Below are 13,377 nucleotides of genomic sequence, written 5' to 3'. Positions count from 1 at the left end.
CAGTCTCTGAGCCATCAATGAAAAGAAGGAGAAGAATCGACACACTTTTCAACCTGTGGACCATCCACTACTGTCCACGTGCTCAGATTCAAAGCCAAACAATCCTGTCGGGCCTGATTGGGAGGAATTATTTGGATTCAAAATACTAGACTAGTATTTGATTTCCATCAGCACAGTCCATTGGGCACGAATTTTGATATCAATAGAACCTTTCACGGGGATCCATCTTTCTCACCTGCATCACATTTTATAAGAGAAGAGGCATTGTTGAATGGCTTCAGTGGAAAAAAATCTTAAATGCACTCTGAATGGAATTGAGATCCAAAGGAGCCAGTATTTCAAGAAAGCCTGAGATGTTGTCTGCCATGAGATCCCTTCTAAGAGGTTCTATTAAGGTAGCAAATTCTCCATCAAAATACTGGCAGATTGGTCAGAGGGGAAAAGCAAACTTTTTGAATGGTCCTTTGGGAAGACAGGGCTTGCAGCGAATTTAGTACTTGCTGCTAGGTTGCCTACATTCCAGGAAAGAGTAGTAAATACTGAAATTCGACCAATGGTGGATGAAGTCTTTGTGACTGTGAAAGTCCAGTGCATGGCAATCTCAGAAAAGAACCCATCAAAGCCCCTGAAATGCCAGCACACAAGTTGTGAGTTGGCAGTGCATGCCAGGTTTTAGCAAACCACAGCAAAATGCTGATTGCAAAACGAGGCCATCAAGTCACATACGGTATGAAGCAGTAGGAAAGAGGAAAGCAGCTGAGAGCGTCAACCCTGCTAAGTAGTCTCAGTATTCTTATTGCCATTAGCAGAAATGTGAAATGAGTCTATAAAAATTACAAAGGAGGCAAAAGAAAAGGGAGTGATGACTCCTCTGGCATAGTGTTTCCTAACAGGGATCTTCAAAATCCTGTAAAGATTCTCTCATCCTTGAAACTGAAGGAAGGTATTAATGGCAGTAAGGAAATGGCATCAAATGCTAGAAAGACTCTGGGCAGTGTACTTCTAGACAGAAATGCCACTGATGGAAAACCAACTAAAATGGCACCAATGCAGCAGCATTGTACTAAAGCCCAGAAATTGTCCACGGCTTCACTCTCTGCCATTCCTTTCATATGCACACAGCAGCTCTGCAACATTCCTACTCATCATCTCCTTGGCAAACTGGGCGTCAGGGTCCGTAGTGACGCAGAGTCCCCAGGCAGGTGCAAAGGAGAGCCACTTTCTTGCAAAAGCCAGGCTTTTGAAGCAGTCAGGCCTTTATCACTTGCATAGCTTTAAGCCGCAACAAACATAATTCAACCAACCGTCATACACCACGCTGTGAACACGCAATGCTTCTAGAACATCTTGATCTACCTCTAATTCAGCTGTCTCACTTTCCCCTAGTCATTTTCTACTTAGCCAAAGTAACGGGCCTCAGCCATGGTTTTACAAGGCCTTCCTTTCGGAAAGTTCTACCTATATGCAACAGCATACCTCTAGTTTCTTCACCACCAAGAGTTTAGGTAGATGGATTGGTATCTGCCCTTGCGGTGAAACACAATGGGGAGAGAAAATCCTGTTGGAGATGTTCAGTCATTCCATTTTCTAGACAGGCCAAATCAAAAGAAAAGCAAGCTATAGGATTGTGTACTTGCTCTTACAGAACACCTGCTGCCATCTGACAATGAACTAGCAGAAAATCAGCAAGAATGAGACTTGAGGCAAACAACCTTTGGAAGGGAATAATGGGTTGATAAATAAAGACAACAGGTTTCCAGGCTCTTGAGATACTTTAAATGACAGCAAAGGATTTGAGAGCAGAGGCTGAACTGGTGGGGAAGGATTCAAAGAATCCCAAGAAAAACATGACCAAAGAATAAAAGAACCCCAAGAAAAATATAGGCAACTGACCTGTTTAAGCCTTCAGGAAATCAGTGGCCGCTGATTTAGATAGGCCATTCAAGTTCATTTACTGGTGCACCTTCCACTCCTTTTTCACCTGTCAGCATCACAGGGTGAATTGGGACCTTGGAATCAAGATTATTTGGGATTCTGTTCTTAGCTTTAGGAGAGAAGTACAGCAGGTGAAGTACCTGTTACTGATGTGATACCCAGGAACACAGAGTTGACACATTTCATTGAAGTCCAATCACAACTAGCAATACTAAGAGGATAGGATTGGCGCCTTTTCATGACGCTCTTCTTGTTACACAGCCTGCTCTGATTCTGGTGAAACTTTTTCATTAGCTTCTCTCTAAAAAGGAGAAAAACCAATTAAATGTCCCTCCCTGCTGATGCTAATCGAGTCAGAGGTCTATGAAAGGGCCAAAAATATTTGGAATTCTTCTTAGACAATGGAAATGGAAGCAGAGCTACCAATCTATTTCCTTGCAACATATCCCTAAAACTCATTCCATTCTATTCATAACTTATGTATAGCCAGCAGTACATTCAGGAAAAGATGAAACTGACTGATGTCAGCAAGGGAAAGATTTGAAAGAACTATTCCCATGAATCATCGTATAGACAGTAACTCTAGCATTAAAATCAGAACCCTTTTAGTAAGTATCACTTATGGGAAATTCAGGACTCCTGCACAATGGACCAAGAGGATTAAGCAGAAGCCGTTTATGCTTTACATGATGCACTTACACATTCTGACTCTCTGCACACGCTAGTCACGCTTTTCTTATTGGTGCCTTTGTCTTGTCCACGCATTCTGCGTGCACCTCTCAGAAGATGTGTTTTCTTACAGTCCAGGTACTTTGCCCCTCCCCCGCCCCCCCCCACCCCCGTTTTGGAGTTCTTGTGGTCTTGGAATTAAGTTTCTCAGCTTTTCCACTCTTGTTTTAGCATGGCTTATGTCTTGATGAATTCCAGAGGGCCCTGAGAAAATTCTGAGAAGAACCGTTCCACGCTGGATGGCTGGTGCAGCCCGTAGTCTAAGCGGTTCAGATACATTGTCACAATTGCCCCTTCTTCTTGCACCAGCCAGATCTTTTCCAATGTAATTTTTAGCAAGAGGCACAACAGTTTCACCATGCATGGAATAACAAAGCAATGAAATAATGACTACTGGTAAAAACAAAGCTCCATTTACGAGATCTTTCAACCACCCAGTTCTTTCCCATCCCTCAAACCATTGATGCAAACCCCACTCATTCCCAGTCAATTTCTTCATATTGTCTTGTACTTGTGTGAGTTTCGTATGAATGGCTGTAGAATGGTCAAAAAGATTCATGCAACATATTCCTTATAAAATTCCAAACACTCGTACCCATGTGCTAATAACAATAAATCGATTACAGCTCTTATTTGCAGTGTGCTATATCTAATAGGATCTACGTCAGTGAGCACCTGACTTAAAATTGAAGAAGTTACGATAAGTCGTTTGAACATCCAGCACCCCAAATGATTAAAAGCAGCCAAACCTTGATAAGCAGCGCCATCTAGCGTAAGGAAGAACACAGTTATTCCTGCTGGAACGAGCAAAACTCGACATAATGGTGCCAATCACGTCTTTAGCTAGTGTTGCTCTTTAGGTATTCCCGGAAAAGAAAAAGCGGCTTCCTCCAGCAAAAACCATTATGAAGGTAAGAGAGCCCGCCGAAGAGCGGCTTCTGTTAAAAGAATCCGGCTACCGGCACCTACCTTCGGAGAGCTGCGTATGCCCGTCTTCTGCGTCTCTTGCCGCCTACATCTTGGCGAAAAGCTTTTCCACGCATTTTCTCAAAAAGAAACTGTGCCAGCACAGTAAGCGTCCCACAACGTTTTTCATGAAGGTACTTGAGTTCTTACCATCTCCTGGAGAAAATATAAGATTCGCCACGGAGTGCTGCAAATGGCTTAGAACGATAGAAAAGAAAGTTTTTTGAGAACAATTTCCCTACTTAAGGTAATGTGAGTTGAAACAGTTGGAAAGTGGTTAGTTATCGTTTTCTCTCAGTTTGAGAGCTGCGCACTGAATCCCGGTGCTGTGCGGCTTCGTTCTTGGCGTCTCAGCATCGGCCGAGCTCTCCGGCTGCCGGAGGCGAAGAAGCGGCTTTTTCGCGCACAAAGCTTTCTGCCGGTCGCAGTGCGCTCAGAACCGCGGCTTCTGCCGAAAGCCGCCGGGGACCGGCACCTACCTTCAGACAGCTGCGTATGCCCGTCGTCTGCGTCTCTTGCCGCCTAGACCTTAGCGAAAAGCTTTTCTGCTCATTATCTCAAAAAGAAATTTTCCCAGCACAGCAAGCGTCCCACGACGGTTGTCATGAAGGTACTCGAGTTCTTACCATCTCCGAGGAGAAAAGAAAAATTTTCGTAACGGAGTGCTGCATAAGGTTTAGAAGGATGCAAAAGAATGTTGTCCAAGAAATTTTTCCAACTTATGGTAATGTGAGTTGAAACTGTTGGAAAGTGGTTAGTTATCGTTTTCTCTCAGTTTGAGAGCTGCGCACTCAATCCCGGTGCTGTGCAGCTTCGTTCTTGGCGTCTCAGCATCTGCCGAGCTCTCCGGCTGCCGGAGGCGAAGAAGCGGCACAGAGCTTTCTGCCGGTCGCGGTGCACTCCTGACCGCGGCTTCTGCCGAAAGCCGCCCGGGGACCGGCACCTACATACGGACAGCTGTGTATGCCGGTCTTCTGTGTCTCTTGAGGCTCGCATCATAGCGAAAAGCTTTTTCACGCTTTCTCTCCAGAAGAAACTGTCCCAGCACAGCAAACTGCCCCTGAATATGGCCTCCTATTTTGCCTTTGCTATGGATTCCAGAAGCAGTCTTCTTTCTTATTTAGGCTCCTAGTTGTTTTCAAATCGCTGCTCTCCATGTCCCCTCCGACCCCGTGCGAATAGACACAGGCACATTGCCTTGTCGGTATTAAATCCAGGCAATAGGAGAATCCAAGAATAATATGCCTTGAGTTTTAGAAGCAATGCCTATTGAATAGAATAAATAGAATCCCTTCTTTGAGACCCATTATCAGACATCTGGGGGGTGGGAGAGGTGTATCTGTGTGTGTGAATGGAAAGTGTACTCACCCACAAAGCAGAGGCAATATTTAGTAACCAACATATCATAAGGGTGGATGCATATAATTTCCTGCTCTTTATTGAACTTTTTTTCCCAAGGTTCATTTGTTTTTACAGATTTTCTAGTCAGTTGAAAAATTCTTCTTTGTTTGTGTGAGAATAGAAACATCCATAAAGCTTACTGTGTGAGGAGAATCCTTTGGACTAGATGATGACTATTTAGAAGATGATATTTTCATCTGCAGCAATCCATTTCCTTGTTTTGGAAATATTTTTGGTTTTCAAAGTAACAATTTTCAAGATGTATTTTTCAAAGGTGAAAAAAAGCGAGATCCTAATTGGCATCACAGAAATACAAAAAAAAAAAAATCCCTTAAAATCAGCCGTTGCATCATTTCAATGTTGTCTTTTTGAATTTTCAATAGCTACCTCTAAATCTCATAGTAATATCTTTTAAATGCTCTGTCTTCACACAATTTTCTTCTTGATCCATTTCTAAGCTTCGAACTGCTATTCAGGTAAGAGTCAATTACTGAAACTACTTCACATTTTACAAATTGAAATCACAGTGCAGGGAGGGAGGGAGGGAGGAAGGAAGGGAAAGGAGGAAGAAAAGAAAGAAAGAAGGAAGGAAGGAAGGAAGGAAGTCGTGGGAGGAAGGAAGAAAGTGGCGGAAGGAAGTGGTGGAAGGAAGGAAGGAAGGAAGGAAGGAAGGAAGGAAGGAAGGAAGGAAGGAAGGAAGGAAGGAAGGAAGGAAGGAAGGAAGGAAGGAAGGAAGGAAGGAAGGAAGGAAGGAAGGAAGGAAGGAAGGAAGGAAGGAAGGAAGGAAGGAAGGAAGGAAGGAAGGAAGGTAGTTGCAGAAGGAAGGAAGTGGCAGAAGGAAGGAAGGAAGTGGCAGAAGGAAGTGGTGGAAGGAAGGAAGGAAGGAAGGAAGTGGTGGAAGGAAGGATGAAAGGAAGTCGCGAAAGGAAGGAAGTGGAAGAAGGAAGGAAGTGGCAGAAGGAAGGAAGGAAGTGGTGGAAGGAAGTGGCGGAAGGAAGAAAGTGGCGGAAGGAAGTGGCGGAAGGAAGTGGCGGAAGGAAGGAAGTGGCGGAAGGAAGGAAGTGGCGGAAGGAAGGAAGGAAGGAAGGAAGGAAGGAAGGAAGGAAGGAAGGAAGGAAGGAAGGAAGGAAGGAAGGAAGGAAGGAAGGAAGGAAGGAAGGAAGGAAGGAAGGAAGGAAGGAAGGAAGGAAGGAAGGAAGGAAGGAAATTCCCAAATGTCCGAAACCTTAAAAATTAGAAAATATTTGTGTGGATGATATTTAAGTGCTGAGACTGTTCCTACATATAATAATGCTAAAAGGAACTTCTATGTGAGTCCAAAACAGATAAACTGGATGGCAGTTTCTCAGAATCAATAGTCTGTTTGTTCTATCTTCAGCTAGTTGCTGCTACTGCACAGAATGACTATTACCACAGAATAACACAGAATGGTTGGGATTGGAAGGGACCTTAAAATTCACCTAAATTCACCCCCCACGTCATTGGCAGGGACACCTTCCACTAGGCCGCCTTAAGCTCAAAGACCCATTCAAGCTGGCCTTGAACACTTCCAGGAATGGGTCACCCACACCATGTTCCAGTGTCTCACCAGCCTCCTGGCAAGGAATTTCTTCCCAATATCCAAAGGAAACATATACTCTTCAGGTTTTAAAGCCATCAACACTTTTCCTATCACTCCATGCCCTTGTGTAGCTCATCTGCCTCCTTTTGCTAGGCTGCCTTCAGATCTTGGAGAGTGCTCTAACATTTGCTCAGAGTCTGCTCTTCTCCAGGCTGAGAAGATGCCTGGAGCACTCTGGCTTGATGACAGACTCCCTGAGCTACACTGGAGGCTCAGACCATTCTTCTTCTTGGAATTCTTGAGGGATGCACACAAGCACTGCTGATTGTGCTTCATTTTGGTACAGGTAATAAATAGTTGATTGTTTTAATAAAAACACACTTGAAATGATAAGAGACAAATTTTAAAGCAAAATTAATTGGAGAAAGATTCCTAAACTTGTGGCCGGTTTCCCCAACCCATCTGTTGATTGTAAATGACATTCCTTGCTGTTGTTCTGGTGCATGAACCAAAGCCCAGTGATGTCTACTACTTAAGACAGACGTTCTACCTTCTTACTAGAATATGTTCTTACCCTTTTAAAACAATCCCCCGAACATTAAGAACAAGAGATTACCTGATGAAGTAATGAAGTGCTTTGGTTGAACGTAAATTGCATTTGAAGGAAACGGGTTTGGGGGCGAGCACAGGAAGATCTCCGAAGTAGAGTGCTAGCTTAGTTCTCTGCTTCAGAGATAAGGGAAGCAATTCAGGAATGTCTTTCCGTGAAAATAGTTTACAGATCTTTCTGCACAACAGGTAACAACCAGCATCAGAAATGTGTGCAAATAATAGACTACTCACTACAAGGTTGTCATCCATGAGTGGTAAGGCAACTCAGACTCATAGCAGTGGTTTTGCTCTTGTGCCTCATAGAATAGACAGAAAAGAATGAGGAAAACTAATTTTTCCATCTAGTTTCTTTCAGTATTGGTTCCAAGACTATTTTCCTACCCTCAGGAGACAGCAAAAACTGTCAACAACTGAAATGCTTCAGAACTTGAAATGATCTGAAAGGCAAATACTTCTCCTCAAATAAAATTTAAAACGTAAGTCATAAGGGTAAAACAGATCGAGCTATTTAAAGATGAATGTTCTATACATACTAAAACATTCCCAGAGATAACTATTGTGTCCTAAATCTGTTTAAAAGTCCAGAGTTCCTGGTAAAAAACTTATATGCAGATGAGGTAGCTACATGATAGTCTCTTTCCAGCTTAATTATACTCTTCACTCTCACCACCTCTACCAGTTGATTTTCGTAAGTTCTTAGAAAACAGTAATTTAACTTTTTTAGTTCTATGAAAAAAAATGACAGTGACAAGAGTTCTTTGCACTGCCTGTTTTCTGAGAAGCCTGACCATCAAGCCTTAGGAACTTGATCATGAGTTTTATTTCATCTCAAAGTAAATTTTAAGGGCGTGGCAGAGAGAATGGGAGCCTCATGCAAAACAGTTTAGGCTTCTAATTTTCTTGTATTGTCCCACTTACCTAGGACAAGAACTGGAAAGAGGATAGATTCGAGTTAGCAGCTGTTAAACATTTGCACATACTCTTCCGCTAAAGAAGAGGTCAAGGATGGTTTTCTGGCCCTCCCTCCACAAGCTGCAGCTTCCTTCAAGGCACTTTCACCTGCTGTGGCATGGAGCCCTCCAGCAGCTGCACTATAGGTATGTGTTCCTCCATGGTTCTCTGGGGACTGCTGGGAGACAACCTGCTTCACTAGTATATCTCCAGGGACTGCGGGGGATTCTTTGCTCTGTCAACTGGAACACCTCCTCCTCCTTGTCTTACTGTAGTATCACAGAGCTGCTTCCCATACTGTTTTTTCCCCTCACTTGCCACTGCCCATTCATATGTTTTGTGCTTTTGACAATATATTCTCACAGAGACTGATGGGCTCAGTTGCAAAAATGTGTCTTGCTAGAAAATGACATGCTCTACAAAACCATGATTTTATAGGAGAGAATAGTGGAAGTACAAATATACTGCTAAAGGTCCGGAAACTTGACAGTGCTTCATTGTAATCCATCCCCTGATTTTGCCTTCTTTCTCCTTAAGATCTGGAAAAAATACTGGGCAGGAGACAGTGTTGTTTCAAGGAAAAGACTTTTTTAGGATTCTAGGGTACATGTTCAACTTTCTTGAGAAAATTGAGAGAAGGCACTTTGTCTTTTGTGGTAAATATCATTAGGCAGTAGGGACAAATTCTGACCAACAAGAGCAGGTCAAACTCTGGTGAGATCAAGCAATATACCTTGAGTGGCCAGGACAGAATCATAGAGCGGTAGAATCAGTTGAATTGGAAGGGGCCCGTCAGGAGCATCAAGTCCAACTTCTGGCCCTGCATGGGACCTTCCTCAAGAATCACACCAGATGCCTGAGAGCAATGTCCCAAAGGTTCTTGAACTCAAGATAGGTGTGATGCTGTGACCACACCCTGGAGAGACTCTTCCAGTGCCCAGCCATCCTCTGGTTAAAAAACTTTTTCCTGACACCGGACCTGACCCTCCCCTGACTCAGCTGCATGTCATTTCCTCCAGTTCTGTCCTTGTAAACCTCATTGGAGAACTTTCTGATACCTTCATGTCTTTTTTCATTGTGGTACCCAAAACTGCCCCCAAGCACTCAAGGTGAGGCCGCCCCAGAACACAGCAGAGCAGAGCAGAGCAGAGCAGAGCAGAGCAGAGCAGGACAATGCCCTCTCTTGCCCAGCTGGTGATACTGTGCCTGATGCACCCCAGGACAGGCTTGGCCCTCCTGGCTACCAGGGCACTGCTGATACACATTTAGCTTGCCATTGGCCAGGAGCCTGGCTTCCTTTCAGCCTCTGGCTCCCTAGTCTATACACACACAGAGAGCAGGATTGCCCTGTCCCAGGTGCTGAATCCAGCACTTGCCATCGCACAACTCCCTAAGGTTGGGGATTGCCTGTGGGAATCCTTGGAAACAGAGGATTTTGGGAAAGCTGCAAAAGGCAGGCCTCAGAGACAGTAGAACTGTGGTTGGAGCTAAGCAGTAGTCATAAGGTTTGTCAGCAGAAAAATGATAGAAGAAGTAGAGAAGTAAGGACAAATAGAAAAATGGCCTGTGTATTAACGCTTGACCAGAAGAACTCCCTAAGCTACAGCAAAGTAGATCTAGCCAGATGTTAGGAAGTTCTAAGCTTAATAATGGAGCTCTGTGCATTCTATCTTAAGGCTTACAAGCAGGTCTTTTATTCAAAGAAGCGAGCGTTCTTTGAACCAAAGTTATGTGTGCTTCTAGGGATCGGAAAGAACTACTGTCAATATGCTTTTGCTTTGTGGGATTGGTCAAAAAGCTTTTCAAGTAAGTTGTAATATCAAGTTGTTTTTCTGCTGCTGGGGACGTGAGCTGCTGGCATCTTCCCACTGTCATAACCATGTCATGAGACTGATGCTGGAAAATACAACAGCTTGGGACGCCTTCCCCTGCAGTCCCGCCCCTTTCGTGATTTGTGCATAGACTCCCGGCCAGCCATAATTGCCCATCTCTCTTATTTGTCAAGATCTCTCTGCAGTGTCTCACTGGCCTCAAGGGAGTTAGTTGACAGCTCCTCCCGATGTAGTGTCTCTGGCAAACTTGCTTAATAGTCCTTCAAGTGCCGAGTCCAAGTGGTTCAAAAGATGTTGAAGAGAACTGGCCCAAGGATGATACTGTCTTAGCCACTGAAATTAGCGCTTCATGCTTCTTCTTGCTCCTTAGTGCAGAAATCACAACAAATATCTTCTTTGTTTCTTTTCTATCCATGCAGATATCTTTGCTTATGCTCATGCTTTTTATCCCAACAGCAGCTGACACGACATTTACATACAGAGCAAGAGCACGCTTTTCCTGCTGTTACTAGACTTAACAATTTTGCAATCTTTCAATCAGATACCTTTGCAACTGAAGTCAGACCTTCAGCATTTCTCATCAAAAGAGTAGAATGTCCTCAGAAGAAGAGAAAACTTTGCTGCATACTCTGTAAGCCTGCAGAATAGATCATAAGGAGTTAGCATCACAACCATTTCAGCACTGACCCTATACTTGAGCAGGGAAAAAACTTCAAAGAAGAGCTTATTAATGCAGCAACATAATCTAAGGAATAAAACAACTAGGATCTTCCAAACTGGTCCCTGCCGTAGAAATGTACTTGTAAGAATACAGAAGGTAAAAGATATGGTTTGGAAAGGCTACATCCTTGCTAAGCTAAATTGGATCTCATCCTGTAGATGAAAGATCAAGAAGCTCAAAGTGGAGCTAGAGAGACATGTCCAGATCATGAGATAGAGCAAAGCATTTTTCAAGATAATTAGGCATTCTGGTGGACTGGGCAGTTAGGTTAAATCTGCCACCCTTACTCACTTTTGGGGACTGAATTGTGGAGTGCTAAACCATATCTGCTGCTCTAGAAAGTAAGAGAGACACATCCAAATGGTATGGTTAGTGTGAAGACTCTCACTCTCTATTTCTAAACACTTCATAAGCTATTAACCGGTCATAGGAACAAAATGAAATAAAGCCATTATACCATCTTGGAATGGAAAAATATGTTCAAAATATTTTTTTTTCCTTCTGTTTTCTTCCTCTTATTGTTTTTTTTTTTTTTTTTAATCCCACAAGATATGATTCATAATTTCAACCATTCTGGAATGCTTGCAACAGATGAAGCCAGCATAGTATTTTTCTAACAGGCTCTTGCCCCTTACATTCTTCATTACTGTTTTGGAATATACTCCACAGTCATTTGATCTCAGTCAGTTTTTTATCTCTTTCCCCCAAGACAAATTTTAAAGGACTACCTAACCACTAAAAATCATCATTTCTCTGGTTTCTCAAAGCTTTTTGAGAAAGTTGTTTTGGTTTGGTTTTTTCATATTGCATCATTCCTAATGTCTTCAGATCTACTACAAGTGGAAGTTCAAACAAATCTTATCTTAAAGAGACCGTGAAAGATAACGAACTGCCAGTCTTGGTATTTGTATTTTTCTAAATCCTTTGGATTTCAAGGTTGCCTTCCTGAATGCTCAGTTTCATTAGAAAACATTGTGTTTCTAAAGGAGACCCAGTTCAATTGCTTCTGCAAGTTCACCTTCATTTTGTAGGATTGTACTTCAAGAAATCTTGTTTCATTCAAACATTAAAAGAGTAGATTTGACATCATATGTGACCCTTTCATCTCTCTCATCTGTATTTCATTGCGTGAGTTTCACAGTTGCCTCCAAGAAGATTCCTTTCAATTCGCATAGCATGTTATCTGAAGATCTGTCTGCTTTCTTCACTTGCTTGAATGGGAAGACATGGGAAATACATTCTGAAGGTTATCTTTTATAGTCTGCTTTTACCTACCAGTGTGCTTCTATTGACTAGAACCAATTTCAGCTGGAAAGAACATATTGTTCTGATTCGCTCATACCAAGGGGGGATGATGTTTTCTTAACTGATCTCGGAGGGCAAAAGACAAGATGGAAAAGGGATTGCAGTATCACTCCAAACAAATGCACCTTTCTAGAATGACCACAGCAAATGCCTTCAAGGAATTAGGGAGAGGAAAAGAATAGAAAAGAGGGGGAGAAAGAGAGAGGGAGTATAGCTACCAAATGGAGAGAGATGAAGTCCTCGCAGCCCAGCCGATGGAGTTCTCCTAGGGGAGATCTCAAAGTCCTGGTTATCTCAAGGTTCTATTGTAGTCCATTGCTGAGGGGGGAAACAGATCTAGAAATGGCTGAGGGGGAGCAGATACAATAAAGAGCAAGTCTATTGAAATTGCTGAGGGGGAAAATGGTATTGAAGACGGGTACAGACAGTCCATGTTCTCAGCAGGAGAAGTCAATATCAGTATCAGCAGTGAGTGGGAGCTATTGTTTCAGGACTGGTTTCTATGGGAAACCAGTCTAGGTCCCGCGAACACATCTGCAGGCAACACTTAGCAGGCATCCTGCTTCAGTCAGGCCAGCAGCCCTGGATCAGAATTACGGGCGTCTCAGCCTCAGTCCTTGGGAGGGAGGCTTCAATCTGCGTCCCTCACGGTGGTAGTGGAGCAGATGAAGGATTTTCCATGGAGCGGCTACCACAGTTGCCCCAGCAAGTTCATCTGGCCAAGAGGTGGGAAAATTCCTGGGCTGGTGTCGCGAAGCACGTGCAGGCCCATAGGTCGCCTCGCCCCTTGGCAGGCCCTGCTAGAAGCAGTCACTGTAGACACAGCTGCCAACAATCACTTGGCAGGCCAGAATTCTGCTCAGGGGCCTCAGGATTTCTGGCATTCCTCTCTGACCGGCATGCCAGCATTCCAGTCAGGGTCCTCAGGGTCCCGATGTCTGTCCTGGGGACAGTCGTGAGGCAAATGAGGGGAACTTCGGACTGTCTTTCACATGGATCAGAAAATCAGTTTACTAAAATGGCCAAAAAAGAATGTTTAACATTTAGAATTGAGGAAAAAAACAAAAACAAAACCAAACCCAAAGCATTGGAGCAATATCATTCCAGAGAATGCCATGTATCTATGAAAAGTACAAAAAACTTCCGTTTTCAAATGCACTTACAAATCACCTTTTTGCATCTGTTTTTTTTTTTTGTTTGTTTGTTTTATTTGAAAGCTCTGGCACTTATCTGATTCTTTTTTGAGCTAGTTCAGCTAGTTTATTGCTCTGTCACTTTGAATTAACTGCTTTGCATGTCAGCTAATCCATCAGCATCAATGAGAAGAATATTTTCTTCCTTCCTGCACAAAGGATGTTTCATGA

Source organism: Haemorhous mexicanus, chromosome 11, assembly GCF_027477595.1.
Source record: "Haemorhous mexicanus isolate bHaeMex1 chromosome 11, bHaeMex1.pri, whole genome shotgun sequence".
Taxonomy (NCBI): domain Eukaryota; kingdom Metazoa; phylum Chordata; class Aves; order Passeriformes; family Fringillidae; genus Haemorhous; species Haemorhous mexicanus.
Note: the sequence above shows the minus strand (reverse complement) of the source record.